The sequence below is a fragment of the Ailuropoda melanoleuca genome, chromosome 5 (assembly GCF_002007445.2).
Source record: "Ailuropoda melanoleuca isolate Jingjing chromosome 5, ASM200744v2, whole genome shotgun sequence".
Lineage (NCBI taxonomy): Eukaryota > Metazoa > Chordata > Mammalia > Carnivora > Ursidae > Ailuropoda > Ailuropoda melanoleuca.
The window spans coordinates 54,182,679-54,204,801 of NC_048222.1; the positions used below are offsets into that span (position 1 = coordinate 54,182,679).

The 22,123-nt window shown below is 40.7% G+C and overlaps 1 pseudogene; it reads left to right on the top strand.

The window, feature by feature from the left end:
- The first annotated feature begins 128 nt into the window (after window positions 1-128).
- LOC105239574 lies at window positions 129-2,112 on the top strand (annotated as a pseudogene).
- Window positions 2,113-22,123: the final 20,011 nt, after the last annotated feature.

Genomic DNA, 22,123 nt, shown 5'->3' on the forward strand with positions numbered 1-22,123 from the left:
TCCTCTCCCCCTCCCCCTGCTTGTGTTCCCTCTCGCTGGCTGTCTCTATCTCTGTCAAATAAATAAATAAAATCTTAAAAAAAAAAAAAAGAACAAGCCTGGGACCAAAAGGACAAATATAAGGGAAGATGGGAAAGGATGTGACCATTACAAATGAAGGTGCCACCGTTCTGGAACAAATCCAAGTGTTCGTCCAGCAGCCAGAATGCTGGCGGCGCTGTCTAGATAAAGAGGCAGGAGGTGGTACCGCATTGGTGAGCATCGTGGCTGGTTCTCTTAGATTCCTGTATGAAGGTTTTTCAGAAAGGGATTCATCCAACCATCATTTCCACGTCATTCCAGAAGGATTTGGAAAAGGGTACTGGAATCTTAACTCATCTTGATCCGTGGAACTGAGTGACAGAGAAACTGTTAGATAATGCAACTACTTCCCTGAACTCATTCTCCTTCATGTTCCAGTCGGCTTTCTCCAGTAAGTGGACATGCGGTGAGGGAAGTGATTGACTCCCACACAGCTGCTGGTGTGGATCTTGGAGATACCAAAGTAGTAAAGAAACCTCAAGGGCATTATGCCAAGTGAAGTCAGATGGAGAAAAACAAATACTGATGATCTCTCTCCCAGGTGGAATCTAAAAAGAATAAATAAAATTAAATTAAAGAATTCAAACAACCTCAGTGATACCAGATTGGTAGTTGCCAGGGTCAGGGAGTGGGTAAACTTTGTTTTGTTTTGTTCCAGTTTATTTTTTCAAGTTTATTTTTTTTTAAGATTTATTTATTTGGGAGAGAGCAGGGTGGGAAGGGGCAGAGGGAGAATCTCAAGCAGATTCCCCACCGAGCAGACTTCCTGACGAGTGTGGAGCCCAACTCGGGGCTCACGCCCATGATCTTGAAATCATGACCTAACCTGAAACCGACTGAGCCACCTAGGCACCCCAAGTTTATGTATTGGGGCTCGAACTCATGACCCCGAGATCAACAGTCTCATGCTCTGAGTCAGCCAGGCTCCCCTGTTTTGTTTAGTTTAAATAAATGTTTATATGTGTATATATAGTTACAATGTAATGTATAGTTTATATATAAACTATATATAGCTTATGTATATAACAAAACTGGGTGGGACAAATGATATCTACTAGCTGGTAGAAGGCTGGTTCTCACCCAAAAGATGGCCTAACCAGAGTTGAAAAGGTTAAGATTGGCCTTACCCAGTTTTCCTTATCTGTTCCCAAAACAGATACAGATAATCACATAGTATTTTCCGATATGCCCAGATGGGCTCAGTGCTAAGGAAGAAAAGAGCCTATATTCTAAATTTAGTGAGGCAAATTTTCAAACCAGATAGAATGTTCTCAGACAGAAGTATTTCCTAAGAGATGCTCTTAGAGATTTTGCATTACATTTCCTGAACAAAATGAAGATAATGGTGGCTGGGGATATTGGAAGAGAAGACGTTGAAGTCCTCTGTAAGACGACTGGAACCAAGCCAGTTGCTCACGTTGACCAGTTCACTGGTGACACGCTGGATTTGGCTGAGCTAGCTGAGGGGGTCAATTTAAGTGGTTCTGGCAAACTGCTCAGGATCACTGGAAGAACATTACAATTGTGTGTGGTTCTAAGAAATTGGTGATTGCAGAAACAGAGTGCTCCATTCATGATGCCCTGTGTGTTATTTGCTGTTGAGTGAAGCAAGAGTTCTTCTTGTGGGAGTGGGAGGTGGTGCTCCAGGAATAAAGCTGGCCCTATGGGTAACTGAAAATTCATGAACATTGAGTGGTCTGGAATTCCACTGTGTTCTATGCAGATGTAATGGAAGTCATGCCATGTACACTAGCTGCAACTGCTGGTCTGAATCCCGTTTCTGCAGTAACAGAACTAAGAAACTGACATGCCTAAGGAGAAAACCTATAGGCATTAATGTCCGAAAAGGTGGTGTTTCCAATTACTTTGGAGGAACAGGTTGTCCAGCCTTTGTTGATGTCAGTCAGTGCACTTACTCTAGCAACCGAAACTGTCTGGAACATTGTACAAATGGATGATGTGGTAAACAGTAATCTGGCTAACGCTGGCTCACTGGCATCGTCATGGCCACGGATAGTGTGGCTGGAGTAGAAGATTGCCTTGGTATTCCTTGTTCAGAAGATTGTTTCCTGGGGCGCCTGGGTGGCTCAGTCGTTAAGCTTCTGCTTTCGGCTCAGGTCATGATCCCAGGGTCCTGGGATCGAGCCCCGAATCAGGCTCCCTGCATGGCGGGAAGCCTGCTTCTCCCTCTCCCACCCCCCCTGCTTGTGTTCCCTCTCTCGCTGTGTCTCTCTGTCAAATAAGTAAAATCTTAAAAAAAAAAAAAAAAAAAGTGATTTCCTCTTTGAATTCCAGGGCTTGGTCTTCCATTTGGTACTTGCTTGAAACAGTACTTGACCCTTTAATGAAAATACTAAGTACTTAGTTTCAAAAAATAGTATGGTATCCTTCCAGGCGTTTCAGGCCTTTATAAAAACTGGATCTGCTCTTTTGATTAGTCTGAGGGAGACAGAGGAGAGAGTGAGCAGTGGGGGCAGGGGTGTGGGCCAGGAGAGAATCCCAAGCAGCCTCTACACCCAGCACTGTGAAAGGTTACATGAGCTTCTCATGCAGTAATGCAGAATGCACCGGGACGGAACGGCAAGGCAGAGCGGTAGGTTCTGAAGAGAAAGGGCTTACAAGCCTAGTCACGGGGCACCTGAGTGGCTCAGTCAGTCAGGCGTCTGACTTTTGATTTTGGATGGGGTCATGGTCTCGGGGTGGTGGGATCGAGCTGATGTAACCTTTCATTGCTCTGTATTTTAGGGTGTTTCTTCTCTTAAGGGCTATGAGAAACATCCCATAGTTTTGTTTGTACGTAGCCATGCATGACTACGTCTGTAGGAGAGGATCCTAGAAAGAGATTCTGATTCTTATATGTATGTATTAAAACGTGGCTACTACCAAATTATTATTCAAAATAGAGTCTACAAATCCAGACTTACACCAGGCTAGGGAATGCTTAGCTCTTCACACTCTTACCAGTATTAAATCATCCTACATTTTTGCCTTTACGGCTTTTGGAGTTTGGTTATTTTTTAGGAAGGTCATCTTTGTCCCAAGATTGTAAGAAAATAGTCTGTGTTCTGGGTCACTGATCCAGTCTGTAATTCTTTTAGTATGAAGTAGGATTCACTTCTTGTAAGAGTTGGGGTAGATATATCAGCATTGCAGGTAGTCCATTTCCCCCCCTACTGATGTGAAAGCATTCTCTATTTCGTTGACTTGCCTTTTCCTCTGCTAATAGCACTCTGTCTGCATTGTTACATGTTAACGTATGCCTGACTAGTGTTCTAAATCTGGTCTCCCCAGTGCTGTTCTTTAAAAAGAAGAAAATAAATCCTTGGCTGTTCCTGTGTTCCTTAAGGTGAATTCTGAAAAACAGTTCATAAAGAATCCATTAAGACATTGTTTTGGGATTTTTATTAAAATGTGATTGGATCATAGATGAATTTGGAAATAAGTAGCATCTTTACAAATCAGATCTTCCCTTCTAAGAACATGAAGTCTTCTTTCATTTTTTTAGGTCTCTTAGAATTTCCTTCATATAGATCCTATGTTCTTAGGTAATAGCAATAGAACACTTTGGGTTCTATTGCTATTGGGCAATGGAATCTAGAGAGGATATATTGTCTCCCCCATTTCCCCTGACACCTGCAGTTTTCTTAGGGGAAACTACCCTTCCTTTGTTCTTAGACCATGTGGTTCTGGTGGGATTGACTCCTCCCCATTTGACCATACCCCAAGTTTGGGAAAATGAGCCAGACCTGACCTAACAGAGTCCATTCCTCAGTGAAGTTAGCAGGACTCAGTTTCAGGATTTCTGCAGATACTGTCAGATAAGACTCTTTCTCAACTGGCATGTCCAGTGCATGGAGAGAGCCTGCCTGGAAGAGAAGACCTCACAGAAGGACAGAGGTCAGAGACTGGGGGTAGGTTAGAATGTGGAGAAACAGTTCTGGCAGCATTGCTCATGTCTCACAATGTGATTGTGCCTAAAGCTACTTGGGACTCCATGCATTCCCTTTTCTGCTTCAACTGACTTATGTTGCCAGTACAACTCAATTCATTCCTGAGTCACAGGGTCAGTTTTCCCTGTTATATTTACTATTTGGTTATGGTTATCCTGAAAAGAAATTTAATGTAGATTATAAATTCTGACTATCTTGAACACTCACTAGTTCTGACTAATGTTTCTTTCCTAATATTTCTCACTTTTTTTTTAAGATTTTATTTATTTATTTGACAGAAGGAGACAGCCAGCGAGAGAGGGAACACGAGCAGGGGGAGTGGGAGAGGAAGAAGCAGGCTCCTAGCAGAGCAGGGAGCCCGATGGCAGGGCTCGATCCCAGGACGCTGGGAATCATGACCTGAGCCGAAGGCAGACGCTTAATGACTGAGCCACCCAGGCGCCCCTCTCTCTCACTTTCTTTTTCTTGGCTAATTCTATAGGTTAGTGAATGGGTGTGATAGTTGTTTTCTATGTATTGGAAAATTCCCTTGATTTCGGTTGATGGCCTTCTTTTCTTCCAGCCCTTCTCTTCATGAGCATTTTAGGAGGCTGGAGTTGTGGAGCCATTGCTCAAAACATAATTTAACATAGGGCCTGTCAGTTTCTTTGAGCAAATTAAGGATTAGACACGTGTTAATCGTCTGTGGTAGGGGACAGTATGTTAAAGGTGCACAGCACTGAGAGTGCTGAGTGATGGGCGTTCCAGTTTTGGGGGGGGGGGCACTCTAATATCTACCACAAGACAAAGAGTCTTCTCATTGTTTTTAGCATGTGGGTGGTGGCTCCATAAGCAGTCTGGATTCCTAAGAGGAAGATGATGAGCACAGATGAACGGGACCATTCAAGGCACTCTTGGGATGCTGGGTTGAAGTGCATTTCCAAGTGAGAATCTTACCATCAGCCTGTAAAACAGTGGGTCCCTCAAGTTTCTGCCTGATCTGTTGTCTACTTGGAAGAGTAATATGTTTGTTAGTATCTTCCTCAGGTTTCCCCTGCATTTTTCGAATCTAGGTGGGCACTTATGGGTAAATGTAGTTTGCTTCAAACTCAGTTTTATTCCAGTTGTACCTTCCCTGTAAACTTGGAAGTCTTTTAGGACCTTATTCATCCCCATCATCTTCCTGCCTGGTGTTCCCAGCCCACGCAGCTATTACTTTGGGATATATTCTTTGTATTTTTTTTCTTTTTTTTTGGATTTCTTTAGGTTTTTTTCTTAATTATTATTTTATTCCAGGGGCGCCTGGGTGGCACAGCGGCTGAGCGTCTGCCTTTGGCTCAGGGCATGATCCCGGCATTGTGGGATCGAGCTCCACATCAGGCTCCTCCGCTATGAGCCTGCTTCTTCCTCTCCCACTCCCACTGCTTGTGTTCCCTCTCTCGCTGGCTGTTCTCTGTCTCTGTCGAATAAATAAATAAAATCTTTAAAACAAGGGGGGGGTGCCTGGGTGGCACAGCCGTTAAGCGTCTGCCTTCGGCTCAGGGCGTGATCCCGGCGTTATGGGATCGAGGCCCACATCAGGCTCCTCTGCTGTGAGCCTGCTTCTTCCTCTCCCACTCCCCCTGCTTGTGTTCCCTCTCTCGCTGGCTGTCTCTATCTCTGTCGAATAAATAAATAAAATCTTCCTAGTTCTTATGTTCCATAGATGAGAGAAATCATATGATAATTGTCTTTCTCTGCTTGACTTATTTCACTTAGCATTATCTCCTCCAGTGCCGTCCATGTTGCAGCAAATGTTGAGAATTCGTTCTTTCTGATAGCTGAGTAATATTCCATTGTATATATGGACCACAGCTTCTTAATCCAGTCATCTGTTGAAGGGCATCTCGGCTCCTTCCATGATTTGGCTATTGTGGACAATGCAGCTATGAACATTGGGGTGCATATGGCCCTTCTCTTTACTACGTCTGTATCTTTGGGGTAAACACCCAGTAGTGCAATGGCTGGGTCATAGGGTAGTTCAATTTTTAACTTTTTAAGGGACCTCCACACTGTTTTCCAGAGTGGCTGTACCAACTTGCATTCCCACCAACAATGTAGGAGGGATCCCCTTTCTCCACATCCTCTCCAACAATTGTTGTTTCTTGCCTTGTCTATTTTTGCCATTCTAACTGGTGTAAGGTGGTATCTCAGTGTGGTTTTGATTTTAATTTCCCTGATGGCTGATGATTTTGAGCATTTTTTCATGTGTCTGTTAGCCATTTGTATGTCTTCGTTGGAAAAGTGTCTGTTCATATCTTCTGCCCATTTTTTGATTTGTTNTTTTTGATTTGTTTATTTGTTTCTCGTGTATTGAGTTTGAGAAGTTCTTTGTAGATCTTGGATACCAGTCTTTTATCTGTAGTGTCATTTGCAAATATATTCTCCCATTCCGTGGGCTGCCTCTTAGTTTTTTTGACTGTTTCCTTGGCTGTGCAGAAGCTTTTTATCTTGAAGTCCCTAAGTTCATTTTATCTTTTGTTTCTCTTGCCTTTGGAGATGTGTCATGAAAAAGGTTGCTTTGGCGACGTCGTAGAGGTTGCTGCCTATGTTCTCCTCTAGAATTTTGATGGATTCCTGTCTCACATTGAGGTCTTTCATCCATTTGGACCCCATCACCTACCTATTTCACCCATTCCCCCACTCACCTCCCTTGTGGTAACATCAGTTCTCTGTATTTTAGAGTCTGTCTTAAAGAGTCTGTCTTTTGTCTCTTTTTTCTTTGTTCATTTGTTGTGTTTCTTAAATTCCATATGAATGAAATCGTATGGTATTTGTCTTTCTCTGACAGACTTATTGCAGTTAGCATTAGACTTTCTAGATCCATCCATGTCATTGCAGATGACACGTTTTCATTCTTTTTTATCGCTGAGTAATATTCTGTTGTGGGTATGTACGTGTGTGTATATGAATATGAATGAATGAAGAAGATGTGGTCTATACTGATGAGCACTCGGGCGGCTACCGTATCTTGAGTATTGCAAATAAGCATAGAGGTGCATGTATCTTTCCAAATTGCTGTTTTTATAGTCTTTGGGTAAATACCCAGGAGTGGAATTATCAGATCATATGGGAGTTCTATTTTTAATTTTTTGGGGAACCTCTACACTGTCTTCCACAGTGGCTGAACCAGTTTGCATTCCCATCAGCAGCGCAGTAGGGTTCCTTTTTCTCCACATCCTCACCAACATTGTTGTTTCTTGCTTTTATTTTTTGTTTTTAAGATTTATTTACTTGGCAGAGTGCATGTGCACGTGCGTGGATGCGGGGAGGGGCAGAGGGAGAGGGAGAGTTTTAAGCAGACTCCATGGCGAGCACAGGAGCCCCAACGTGGGGCTCGGTCTTACAACGCTGAGATCACAACCTGAGCCAAAACCAAAAGTCAGACACTCAACTGACGGCACCACCGAGGCACCCCTCTTGTTTTTTTTTTTTGGCCATCCTGACAGGTGTGAGGTAATACCTCATTGTGACTTGCATTTGCATTTCCTTGATGATTAGGGATGTTGAACATCTTTTCATGTGTCTTTTGGCCATCTGGATGTCATCTTTGGAGAAATGGTCTGTCCATTTCTTCTGCCCATTTTTTTAATTGGCTTATTTGCTTTTTTTGGTGTTGAGTTGCATAAGTTCTTTAATATTTTGGATACTAAACCATTATTGGATATATCATTTGCAAATATCTTCTCCCATTCAGTAGGTTGTCTTTATTGTTTCCTTTGCTGTGCAGAAGCTTTATTTTGATGTAGTCCCAATAGTTTTTGTTTTATTTCCTTTGCCTCAGGAGAAATATCTAGAAAAAGCTGGTACGGCCAGTGTCAGAGCGATTACAGCCTGTGCTCTCTTTTAGGATTTTTTTTTTTAAGATTGATTTATTTTAGAGAATGTGCGCATGCATGGGGGGAGGGACAAAGGGAGATAGCTTTGGGATAGAGAATCCCAAGCAGACTCCCTGCTGAGCACAGTACCCAGCTCGGGGTTCAATCTCATGACCCTGAGATCATGACCTGAGCAAAAACCAAGAGTTGGACACTTAACCAGCCAAACCACCCAGGTGCCCCTCTTCTAGGATTTTTATGGTTTGAGGTCTCACATTCAGGTCCTCAATTCATTTTGAGTTTATTTTTGTTTATGGTGGAAGTAGTCCGGTTTCATTCTTTGCAAGTAGCTGTCCAGTTTTCCCAACACCATTTATTGAAGAGCCTGTCTTTTTCCCATTGCATATTTCAGCCTCCTTTGTCATAAATTCATTGACCATGGGTTTATTTCTGGGCTCTTTGTTCTCTTGATCTCTGTGTCTAGTTTTGTGCCAGTGCCATACTGCTTTGATGACTAAGCTTTATAAAGTATCTTGAAATCTGAGATTGTGATCACTCCAGTTTTGTTCTTCTTTCTCAAGATTGCTTTGCCTATCTTCATGGTTATTTGTTATAGTTCTGTGAAAAATGCTGTTGGTATTTTGATAGGGATTACGCTAAATTGGTAGATTTCTTTAGGTAGTGTGGACATTTTCGCAATATTTATTCTTCCCAGTGCATGAGCATGCAGTATCTTTCCATGTGTTTGTGTCATCTTCAATTTCTTTCATCAGTGTTTTATAGTTTTCAGAGTATAGGTCCTTTACCTCTTTGGTTAAGTTTATTCCTAGGTATTTTTGGTGCAATTGTAAATGGACAGTTGTCTTAATTTTTCTTTCTGCTACTTCATTATTAGCATATAGAAATGTGATGCATTTCTGTATATTGATTTGTATCCTGTGACTTTACTGAATTCATTTATCAGTTCTGGTACTTTTTTGGTGGAGTCTTTAGGATTTTCTATACATAGTATCATGCCATCTACAAATACAGTTCTACTTCTTGTTTATTTTTATTTTTTTTTATTATATTATGTTAGTCACCATACAGTACATCCCTGGTTTCTGATGTGAAGTTCAATGATTCATTAGTTGCGTATAACACCCAGTGCACCATGCAATATGTGCCCTCCTTACTACCCATCCCCAGCCTATCCCATTCCCCTAAGTCAAGCAGAGAAAGACAATTATCACATGGTTTCTCTCATCTATGGAACATAAGAACTAGGAAGATCGGTTGGATGCCGTTTATTTCTAGTCTGATTGCTGTGGCTAGGACTTTGAATTGTTATGTTGAATAAAAGTGGTGAGAGTGGACATCCTTGTCTTGTTCCTGAGCTTAGAGGAAAAATGGTGTTTTTCACCATTGAGTATGATGTTAGCTATGGATTTTTCATATGTGGCCTTTATTATGTTAGTTCCCCTAAATCTACTTTATTGAGAGTTTTATCATGGATGGATGTTGTACTTGGTCAAATGCTTTTCCTGCATCTATTGAAGTGATCATACGGTTTTTTATCCTTGTTGATGTGAAGTATCTTGTTGATTGATTTGCTGATATTGAACCACCCTTGTATCCCAGGAATAAATCCCACTTAATCATGGTGAACGATTTTTTTTAATGTATTGTTGGATTGGGTTTGCTAATACTTTGTTGAGGATTTTTGCATTTACATTCATCAGAGATATTGGCTTGTGGCTCTCTTTTTTTGCAGTATCTTTATCTGGATTTGGTGTCCGGGTGATACTGGCTGGCCTTGTAGAATAAATCTGGAAATTTTCTTTTCTCTTATATCTTTTGGAATAGTTTGAGAAGAATAGATATTAACTTCTTCTTAAAACGTTTGGTTGAATTCACCTGTGAACCCATCTGGTCCTGAACTTCTGTTTATTGAAAGTTCTTTGATTAGTGATTCAGTTTCATTGCTAGTAATCTGCTTAAATTTTCTGTTCTTCCTGATACAGTTTTGGGAGTTCGAATGTCTCCAGGAATTTGTCCATTTCTTCTGGGTTGTCCAATACGTTGGCATATAGTTTCTCATAGTGTTCTCTTATCATCTTTTATATTCTGTGGTGTTGGTTGTTATTTCTCCCTTTAATTTCTGATTTTGACTGTGCGTGCATTCCCCCTCCCCCCTCCCTTTAGGAGTCTGGCTTTTTGTTAATCTTTTCAGAGAACCAGCTCCTGGTTTCATTGATTTTTTTTTTTTTAGCTTTTATTTCATTGATTTCTGCTCTAATCTTTATTCTTCTACTGGTTTGGGGTTTTATTCTTTTTCTACTTACTTTTGGTAAGGTTAGGTTATTGATTTGAGATTTTTCTTCTTGAAGTAGGCCTGTATTGCTATAAACTTCCCTCTTAGATTTTTGCTGCATCCAAAAGATTTTGGGTTACTATTTTTATTTTAATTTGTCTCCATATATTTTTTTATTCAGTTTCTTGATTGACCCATTCATTGTTGAGTAGCATGTTATCTAACTTCCATGTATTTGTGTTCTTTCTAGATTTTTTTTTCCTGTAGTCAATTTCTAGTTAAATACTGTTCTGCTTAGAAAAGATGAATGATAACGACTTCATCTTTTTTAATTTGTTGAGACTTGTTTTCTGGCCTAAAATGTGATGTACTCTGGTGAATGTTTTATGTGCACTCGAAAGAATGTGTATTCTGCTGTTTTAAGATGGAATGTTCTGAATATATGTTAGATCCATATGGTCCTTGTGTCATTAAAAGCTATTTCCTTGTTAATTTTCTATTTAGATGATCTAACCATTGATGCAAATGGGATGTTAAAGTGCCCTACTATTGTGCTATTTTCGGTTACTTCTTTTATGTTTATTAATAGCTGCTTTATGTATTTGGGTACTTCCATGTTAGGTGCATAAATATTTACAATTGTTTTGTCTTCTTATTGGATTATTCCCTTTATGATTATGCAGTGTCCTTCTTTGTCTCCTGTTACACTCTGTTTTAAAGTCTGTTTGTCCAATATAAGTATTTCTACCCCAGCTTTCTTTTCATTTCCATTTGCTTGATAAATGATTTTCCAACCCTTTTTTTTTTTTTAAGATTTGTTTATTTGAAAGAGCAGGGGGGAGGGGGGAGGGCAGAGGGAGAGTGAACCCCAAGGAGACTCTGTGCTGATTGCAGAGCCTGACTTGGGGCTGATCTTAAGACCCCAAGATCATGACCTGAGCCAAAACCAAGAGTCAAACACTCAACCGACCATGCCACCAGGTGCCCCCCTTTACTTTTTTTTTTTAAGTCTTATTTATTGAATAATCTCTACACCCAACGTGGGGCTCATACTCATGACCCTGAGATCAAGAGTCATGAGCTCCTCCAGCTGAGCCAGGCAGACACTTCATCACTTTACTTTCAGTCTATGTCTTTAGATCTGAAATGAGCATTTTATAGGGAGCATAGGTCTTGCTTTTTTTTTTAATCCATATTCAGTCAGTCACCCTATGTCTTTTGAGAGTTTAGTCCATTTTTATTCCAAGTAATTATTGATAGATGTGTACTTATTGCTATTTTGTTACTTGGTCTATGGTTATTTTTCTAGTTCTTCTCTGTTCCTTGTTTTCTCTCCTGATTGACTGGATTTCTTTAGTGATATGCTGGGATTCCTTTCTCTTTATTCTTTGCATATCCATTACCAGCTTTTGATATATGGTTTCGATTAGATTTGTATATAGTATAGTATGCATATACTGGTCTATATGAAGTTGATGGTCGTTTAAGTTTGAACCCCTTCTAAAAGCACTAAATTTTTACTCTCCTCCCCCACTTTTTCAGTATATGGTTTCATACTTTATATCCTTTGATTTTGTGAATCCCTTGACTGTTTTTTGTAGATAAGCATGATTTTACTACTTTTGCACTTGTACTTTTTTTCTTCTGCTTATCGTCTTTCCTTTATGCTCAGAGAGTCCCCTTTAACATTTCTTAATAGGACTGGTTTAGTGGTGATGAATTCCTTCAACTTTTGTTTGGGAAACTCTTTATCTCTTCATTTATTCTGGATGGTCTACCTTCCTGGGTAGAGTATTCTTAGTTAAACGTTTTTTTCCTTTCCGCACTTTGAATGTATCCTGCTACCCTTCTGGCCTACAAAGTTTCTGCTGGGAAAAAAAAAAAACAGATAATAGCCTTATGGGTTTCTCTTGTATGTAACTTTTCTTTTTCTCTTGCTGATCTTAAAATTCTCTCTTTAGCACTACTTTTTGCCATTTTAATTACTACATGTCTTAGTGTGGACCTCCCTGGGTTGATTTTGCCTCCTGGATCTGGATTTCTGTTTGCTTCCTCAGATTTGGGAAATTTTCAGCTATTATTTCTTCACATACATTTTCTACCCCCCTTCTTTCCCTCTTCCCCTTCTGAGATCCTTATATTGTAAATGTTACTATACTCTATTGTGTTGCTGATCTATTCCCATTTTTTATTTTTTTTTTCTCCGATTCAGCTGGATTGCTTTCCATTACTCTGTCTTCCAGGTAGCTGATTTCTTCTTCTTCCTCTAGTCTATTCTCTCTAGTGTATTTTTAATTTCAGTTACTGAGTTATTGATCTGACTGGTGGTTTATATTTTCTGTCTCCTTGTTGAGGGTCTTACTGAGATCCTCCACTCTTTTCTCAAGTCCAGTGAGTATCTTTATAACCATTACTTTAAATTCTTTATCAGGCATATTGCTTATCTCCATTGGATTTAGCTCTTTTGCTGTGATTTTGTCCTGTTCTTCCATTTGGGACATACTGCTCGGTCTCCTCATTTTGCCTAATGCTCTGTGTCTGTTTCTATGTGTTAGGGAAGTTAGCTATGTCTCCTGCTCTTGGAAGTAGCGACTTTATGAAGAAGTTGTGTGGTGCCCTGCAGTGCAGTGTCCCCTGTTCGCCAGAATCTGGCACTTCAGGGTTGTCTCCTATGTGTGTTTGTGCCCTACTGTTGCGGTTGAACTGTGTTTGCCTTTCGTCCAGTCATCTGCAGTGGCTCTCTCTGCCTGTTGCGGGCAGGGTTTGGTCCCCGTGTTGTTAATGGGCCAATCTGGGGCCATCTTCAGCTTGAGTTGGGTCGGATCAGACCTTTGCCAGAGATAAAGTCATACCAAACTGTGTTGTCCCTTGAGGGTGCTCTCCCTGTGTTGTCCCTTGAGGCTTTCACTGTTGGGAGGGGCCTGCAGTCAGACCCTCAGTCCACTGCTGGCACTGCTGGTGAGTACGGTTACCTTCCCCTCTCCCCAGGGCAGGAGTCACTTTAGCCACTGTCAGGACTGCTTGCACACAAAGGCCATGCTCCTCATGCCACTTTGGAGAACTCCCGTGGGTGGGTTGGTTGGTGCGGAGCACAGGAGAGCATGGGAGTGGGGCATGCTGTTAGCCAGGTTTGTGCAGGTCTGTGGGAAGGGATCTGGAGCTGCCCTGGAGACCTGGGAGCTACGAGGAGGTTGGAGAGGGTGAGTATGCAGTAGGGTGCAGGGGTGGGGCACATGTTAGCAGGCTAGGTGGAGAGGTTTGTGCTGCACTCGTTCCCACAGCCGTCCGTGTATCTAGGCTTGGGGACAGCAGAGCTAAATAGTGCCCACCCACTCTTTTGTTCTTGGAGAAGTCTCCCAAAATCCCTGCACTTCCAGTGTACCCTCTGAGATTAGTAAATAAATCTTCTTCCCATATACTCCAGGTGGTTTTCAAACTGCCACTTTTGTGCTGTTGTCTCAGCAGTGTTCTTTGTTACACTGTCTTTTTAAGGGTGGAGACTCAGTTTCCTATTACCTCCAGCTCTCTCAGAGGTGAGCCACTGATTTTTTTAAGTTCTGGATGTTAAGCTCTACTGATTGCTAGGCCCCTCTGGTTTTCAAGGCAAATGTTATGGGACTCATCTTCCCAGTGCAGGCCCCCCCATGTGTGGGGTGCCAGGTGTGGGGTCTGCTTCTTTCCCCTCTCTGCTCTTACAGTGTCCCTCCTTAACCACAGACAGTCTCCTGGGTCAGGTTGGTTCCTGGCTGCACCTCCACCCTTCTACCATTTTTCCACATGACCTCTTCTCTCTGATAGCTCTGGAGAGTCTGTTCTTCCAGTCTTTGGGTCATTTTCTGAGCTATTTACACTGATGTGATTGTTATCTTGGGTATATTGTGGGGCAAGGTGAGCTTAGGATCCTCCGACTTCACATCTTTCCCAGAAGTCTGTTGTTCTATTAATAAAAATGTTCTCCATTCTTCCTCTAGAAGCCGTTCCCTGCCCCCACATTCCCTTGTAACCTTTAAAACCACCTTCCACTTTCTTAACACATTCCATCCTTACCAAATCCATCTGCAGCTCTGCTACCTGAAGTAACTAGTAAGATGCTTCTCAGGGATATGTCCTTGTTTTAAAATCTTTCTGGGGGTCCTCATGGCCTACAGTGGAACCAGTCTAAATCCCCTAGAGGGCTTTCCCTCACTTCGCCCTAATACTCCCGCCAGTCTATCACACTGCTGCTTGGATTCATGCTGTCCTTCCTCTGCACCAATTTTTGTTCATGCCATTTCCCCAGTAATACCACCCTTCTCACCCACCATCATTGCTAGTTAAAATGTTACAATACCCAAATTAAATTTTATCTCTTCGGTGGACTTGGAAGAAACCATTTTCCCTCTTGATTCTAAGCATTCTTCGTACTCCACAGTTCGCTTAAATTGCCGCTTTATACTCTCATTCTTTCTTACTACCCTCATTCCCTTATCTCATCTCCATCAAATGGGCTGTAAATTATTAAAAGAAGGACAACTTCCTGAAGACTGCTACCCTCCCCAATCCATTATCAACACAAAGACAACCATATAAACTGTTCAGAATACTTCATGAGACTTAATTAGCTTTTTTTCAAATTGAGGTGTAATTGACATAGGGTATTACATTACGTTCAGGTGTACAAAATGGTTCTGTATTTGTATAAATTGTAAAATGATCATCACACAAAGCCTAGGCTACATCCCTCACCATACAGAGGTACAAAAAAATTTATTTTTTAATTTGAAGATTTGCTGTCCTAGCAATTTTCAGATATGTAGTACAGTACAGGTATAACTCGTTTTATTGTGCTTAACTTGATGGCACTTCATAGACAGTGCATTTCTTAAAAAATTGAAGGTTTGTGGCAGTCCTGCCTTGAGCACCTGCATCCGCACCATTTTCCCAGGAGCATTTGCTCACCTCATGTCTCTGTGTCACATTTTGATGATTTGAAAAAAATATTTCAAACTTTTTCATTATACTATATTTGTTAGGGTGGTCTGTCCTCAGTCATGGGAGTTATGGGAAGGTCAAATGATGAGCATTTAGTTGAGCAATAAAGTATTTTTAATCAAGGTATGTACTTTTTTTTTTATCTAATACTATTGGACACTTAATAGACTGTAATGCAAACATAACTTTTATATGCACTGGAAAACAAATTTATTTGACTCATTCTGATACTCACTTTATTGTGGTCATCTGGAACTGAAACTGCACCATCTCCAAGGTATGCCTCTATTTTAATTATAGTTGCCGTGCTGTACATAACATCCCCATGACTTAATTATTTTATAATAGGAAATTTGTACCTTTTGACTACCTCGACCCGTTTTGTCCACACACACCCCTCCCCCATCCAGCCTGTGCCCCTTCTCTGGCAACAGCCTGTTCTCTGTATCTGTGAATTTGGGTTTTTATTTTGTTTCAGATTTCACATATAAGTGGAATCGTAGGAAATTTGTCTTTCTCTGTCTGACTTCTTTCACTTACAATAACCTCTAGGTCCATCCATGTTGTCTCAAATGGAATGATCTCATCCTTTTTATGGGTGCATAATATTCCAGTATGCGTGCATGTGTGTGTTTAAAGATTTTATTTATTTGAGAGAGAGCACAAGCTGGGGAACAGCAAAGGGAGAGGGAGCAGACTCCTCACTGAGCAGGGAGCCCGATGTGGGGCTTGATCCCAGGACCCTAGGATTTTGACCTGAGCTGAAAGCAGATGCTTAACCGACTGAGCCACCCAGGTTCCCTGTATTTATATGTGTATACATAGGTTTGTATATACATACAAATACATCTACATTTTCCTTCTCCATTTGTCTATTGATGGACACTTGGGCTGCCTCCATAATTTGGGTATTACAAATAATGCTGCACTGAACATAGGGGTGCGTATATCTTTCCCAATTGGTGTTTTCATTTACTATGGGTAAATACTCGATAGTAGAATTCCTGCCTCATGTGGTATTTTCAACTTTTTGAGGAAATTTAATACTGTTTTCTACAGTGGCTGTACCATTTTAGATTCCCACCAACAGTGCACAAGTGTTCCTTTTTCTCCACATACTTGCCAACACTTGTTATTTGTTGTGTCTTTTATTTCAGCCATTCTAACAGGTATGAGGTGATATCGCATTGTAGTTTTGATTTGCATTTCCCCGATGAGTGTTGTTGAGAATCTTTTCATGTGTCTGTTGGACATCTGTATGGCTTTTTTGGAAAGTGTCTGTTCATGTTCTCTGCCATTTTCTAATTGGATTTTTTATTTTTTTATTTTTTTGGCGTTGAGTTGTATAAGTTCTTTATATATTTTGGATACTAACCCCTTATGAGATATATCATTTGCAAATATCTTTTCCCATTCAGTAAGTTGCCTTTTTGATTTGTTAATGGTTTGCTTTGCTCTGCCAAAGCATTTGATATAGTCCCAATAGTTTATTTTTGTTGTTTCCCTTGCCTTAGGAGACCTATCTAGAAAAAATGTTGCTATAGCCAATGTCAGAGAAGATACTACCTGTGTTCCCTTCTAGAATGTTTGTGGTTTCAGGTCTCACACTTAGGTCTTTAATCCATTTTGAGTTTTTTGTGTAAGGTGTAAGAAAGTGGCACAGGTTTATTCCTTTGCATGTAGTTATCCAGTTTTCCCAGCACCATTTGTCGAAAAGACCATCTTTTCCCTCTTGTATATTCTTGCCTCCTTTGTTACAGGTAAATAGACCATATAATAATAGGTTTATTTCTGGCTGTCTGCTCTGTTCCATTGATCTATGTGTCTGTTTTTGTGCCAATACCGTACTGGTTTGAGTACTACTCTTTGTGGTGGATCCTAAAATCTGGGATTGTGATACATGCATCTTTGTTCCTTCTCAAAATTGCTTTGGCTGTTTGGGGTCTTCTGTAATTCCATATAAACTTTAGCATTATTTGCTCTGATTTTGTGAAAAAAGCTGTTAGTATTTTGATAGGGGTTGCACTGAATCTCTAGATTGTTTTGGATGTAATGGAATTTTTTTTATTATGTTATGTTAGTCACCATACAGCACATCATTAGTTTTTCATGTAGTGTTCCGTGATTCATTGTTTGCATATAACACCCAGTGCTCCATGCAATATGTGCCCTCCTTAATACCCTTCACCAGGCTAGCCCATTCCCCCACCCACCTCCCCTCTAAAACCCTCAGTTTGTTTCCCGGAGTCCATAGTCCCTTGTAGTTCATAGTCCCTTGTAGTTCATCTCCCCCTCTGTTTACCTCCCCCCCTTCATTTTCCCCTGCCTTCTCCTAACGATCTCCCTGCTATTTCTTATGTTCCATGAATGAGTGAAACCATATGATAATTGTCTTTCTCTGCTTCACTTATTTCACTTAGCATAATGTCCTCCAGTCTTGTCCATGTTGCTGCAAATGTTGGGTAGTCGTTCTTTCTGATGGCTGAGTAATATTCCATTGTATATATGGACCACATCTTCTTTATCCATTCGTCTGTTGAAGGGCATCTTGGCTCCTTCCACAATTTAGCTATTGTGGACAACGCTGCTATGAACATTGGGGTGCATATGGCCCTTCTCTTCACATCTATATCTTTGGGGTAGATACCCAGTAGTGCAATTGCTGGGTCAGGTAGCTCTATTTAAAAATTTTTTTTAATTTTATTTATTTATTTGACAGAGAGACAGCCAGCGAGAGAGGGAACACAAGCAGGGGGAGTGGGAGAGGAAGAAGCAGGCTCATAGCGGAAGAGCCTGATGTGGGGCTCAATCCCATAACGCTGGGATCACGCCCTGAGCCAAAGGCAGACGCTTAACTGCTGTGCCACCCAGGCACCCCGGGTCGCTCTATTTTTAACTTTGAGGGACCTCCACACTGTTTTCCAAAGTGGCTACACCAGCTTGCATTCCCACCAGCAGTGTAAGAGGGTTCCCCTTTCTCCACATCCTCGCCAACATTTGTTGTTTATTGCCTTGTCAATTTTTGCCATTCTGACTGGTATAAGGTGGTATTTCAATGTGGTTTTGATTTGAATTTCCCTGATGGCTAGTGATTTTTAACATTTTTTTCATGTGTCTGTTAGCCATTTGTATGTCTTCATTGGAAAAGTGTCTGTTCATATCTTCTGACCATTTTTTGAGTTGATATTTGTTTCTTGGGTGTTGAGTTTGAGAAGTTCTTTATAGATCTTGTATACCAGCCATTTATCTGTAGTGTCATTTACAAATATCTTCTCCCATTCCATGGTTTGCCTCTTTGTTTTGTTGACTGTTTCCTTTGCTGTGCAGAAGCTTTTTATCTTGATGAAATCCCAAAAGTTGATTTTTTCTTTTGTTTCTCTTGCCTTGGAGATGTGTCATGAAAGAAGTTGCTGTGGCTGATGTCGAAGAGGTTACAGCTTATGTTCTCCTCTAGGATTTTTGAGGATTCCTGTCTCACATTGAGGTCTCTCATCCACTTGGAGTTTATCTTTGTGTATGGTGTGAGAGAGTGGTCAAGTTTCATTCTTCTGTATATAGCTGTCCAATTTTCCCAGCACCATTTATTGAAGAGACTGTCTTTTTTCCACTGGATGTTTTTTCCTGCTTTGTCAAAGATTAGTTGCCCAGAGAGCCGAGGGTCCATTTCTGGGTTCTCTATTCTGTTCCATTGGTCTATGTGTCTGTTTTTGTGCCAGTACCATGCTGTCTTTGTGATCACAGCTTTGTAGTACAGCTCGAAATCCAGCAACGTTGATGCCCCCAGCTTTGTTTTTCTTCTTCAACATTTCCTTGGTGACTCGGGGTCTTTTCTGATTCCACACAAATTTTAGGATTGTTTGTTCCAGCACTTTGAAAAATGTCATTGGTATTTTAATCAGGACGGCATTGAGAGTGTAGATTGGTCTGGGTAGCATAGACATTGTAACTATGTTTATTCTTCCAGTCCATGAGCATGGAATGTTTTTCCATCTTTTTGTGTCTTCTTCTATCTTTCATCAGTGTTCTGTAGTTTCTAGAGTATAGATCCTTTACCTCTCTGATTAAGTTTATTCCAAGATATCTTATGGTTTTTGGTGCTATTGTAAATGGAATGGAGTCCCTAATTTCTCTTTCTTCAGTCTCCTTGTTCATGTATAGAAATGCAGCTGCTTTCTGAGCATTGATTTTGTGTCCTGCCACATTACTGAGTTGTTCTGTGAGTTCTAGTAATTTGGGGGTGGAGTCTTTTGGGTTTTCCACATAAAGTATCATGTTATCTGAGAGAGTTTGTCTTCTTTGCCAATTTGAATATCTTTTATTCTTTTTTGTTGTCTGATTTCTGTTGCTAGGACTTCTAGTACTATGTTGAACAATAATGGTGAGAGTGGCCCTCTTTGTCGTCCTCCTGATCTTAAGGGAAAGGCTTTCAGCTTTTCCCCATTGAGAATGATATTCGCTGTAGGCTTTTCATAGATGGTTTTTATGAAATTGAGGAATGTACCCTCTATTCCTACACTCTGAAGGGTTTTAATCAGGAAAGGATGCTGTATTTTGTCAAATGCTTTTTCTGCATCAATTGAGAGGATCATATGGTTCTTGAGTCTTTTCTTGTTGATATGATGTATCACATTGATTGATTTGTGAACGTTGAACCACCCCTGCATCCCAGGGATGAATCCCACTTGGTCAGGATGGATAATCCTTTTAATGTACTGTTGGATCCTATTAGCTAGGATCTTGTTGAGAATTTTGGCATCCATATTCATTAGAGAAATCGGTCTGTAATTCTCCTTTTTGAGGGGGTCTTTGCCTGGTTTGGGGATCAAGGTAATATTAGCCTCATAGAATGAGTTTGGTAGCTTTCCTTCTGTTTCTATTTTTTGAAATAGCTTTAGGAGAATAGGTATTATTTCTTCTTTNCAGGTATTTCTTCTTTGAACGTTCAGTAGAATTCCCCAGGGAATCCATCAGGCCCTGGACTCTTGTTTTGGGGGAGGTTTTTGATCACTGCTTCAACCTCTTCAGTGGTTATCAGTCTACTTAGATTGTCAATTTCTTCCTCTTTCAGTCTTGGTAGTTTATAGGTTTCCAGGAAGGCATCCATTTCTTCCAGGTTGCTTAATTTATTGGCATATAGTTGTGAGTAGTAGTTTCTAATGATTGTTTCTATTTCCTTGATGTTAGTCATGATCTCTCCCCTTTATTCATAATTTTATTAATTTGGGTCCTTTCTCTATTCTTTTGAATAAGTCTGGCCAGTGGCTTATCAGTCTTATTAATTCTTTCAGAGAACCAGCTTCTAGCTTGTTGTTCTGCTCTACTGTATTTCTGGTTTCTAATTCATTGATCTCTGCTCTAATCTTAATCAGTTGTCTTTTCCTGCGTGGCTTAGGCCTGTTCTTTTGTTCCATGTCCAGCTGTTTAAGGTGTGAGTATAAAGACTGCATTTTAGATTTTTCTATTCTTTTGAGTGACACTTGGATTTCTCCCTTAGGACCGCCTTTGCTATGTCCCGTAGGTTTTGGACCGATGTGTTTTCGTTCTCATTGGTTTCCATAAATTGCTTAAGTTCTTCCTTAATTTCCTGGTTTACCCAAACATTCTTAAGCAGGATGGTCCTTAGTTTCCAAGTGTTTGAGTTTCTTCCAAATTTTTTCTTGTGATTGAGTTCCAGTTTCAAAGCACTGTGGTCTGAGAATATGCAGGAAATGATCTCAGTCTTTTAGTATCAGTTGAGACCTGTTTTGTGACCCAGTATATGGTCTATTCTAGAGAAAGTTCCATGTGCATTTGAAAAGAATGAGTACTCCGTTGTTTTAGGGTGCAGTGTTCTGTATATATCTATGAGGTCCATCTGGTCCAGTATGTCATTCAAAGCTCTTGTTTCTTTGTTGATTTTCTGCTTAGATGATCTATTGCTGAGAGTGGAGTGTTAAAGTCCCCTACTATTAACATATTATTATCTATATGTCTCTCTTTTCTGGTTAACAGTTGGCTTATGTAGTTGGCTGCTCCCCTGTTGGGGGCATAGATATTTGTAATTGTTAGATCCTCTTGTTGGATACACCCTTTAAGAAGAATATAGTGTCCTTCTGTATCTCTACAGTCTTTAGCTTAAAATCTAATTTATCTGATATGAGAATTGCTAGCCCAGCTTTCTTCTGAGGTCCGTTGGCATGAAAAATTGTTCTCTATCCCTTCACTTTCAGTCTGGATGTATCTTTAGGTTCAGAGTCTCTTGTAGACAGCATACAGATGGGTCATGTCTTTTTATCCAATCTGCAACCCTGTGTTATTTTATGGGAGCGTATAGGCCATTCATATTGAGAGTGATTATTGACAGATAGGATTTTAATGTTGTCATGTTGCCTCTGAAGTTCTTGTTTCTATAGATTGTCTCTGTAAATTTCTATTCTGTATCACTCTTGGGGGCTTTTACTTTATAGAACCCCCCTTAATATTTCTTTCAGGGATGGCTTGGTGGTCACATATTTTTCCAGTTTCTGCCAGTCTGGGAAGCTCCTCGTTTCTCCATCCATTCTGAATGACAGCCTTGCTGGATACTGTATCCTTAGCTGCATGTTCTTTTCATTTAGTGCTCTGAATATGTTCTTGCCAGCCATTTCTGGCTTGCCTGTCTCTGTAGACAGGTCTGACGTTATTCTGATGTTCCTCCCTCTGTAGGTGAGAATTCTCTTCCCCCTGGCCGCTTTCAGGATTTGCGAGTTGTACTAGTATATGTCGTAGTGTTGGTCTGTTCTCATTGGTCTTGGGAAGGGTCCTCTCTGCCTCTTGGACACAAATGCTTGTTTCCTTTGCCAGATTAGGGAAGTTCTCAGCTACAACTTGTTCAAATATCTCTTCTAGACCTTTCTCTTTCTCCACCCCCTCGGGGATGCTGATAATTCTGACATTGGAACGTTTCATTGAATCAGTATCAGTAATCTCCCGTAGCTTTTTTCCATGAAGATGGAGTCCCCCCCCCCCCCCCC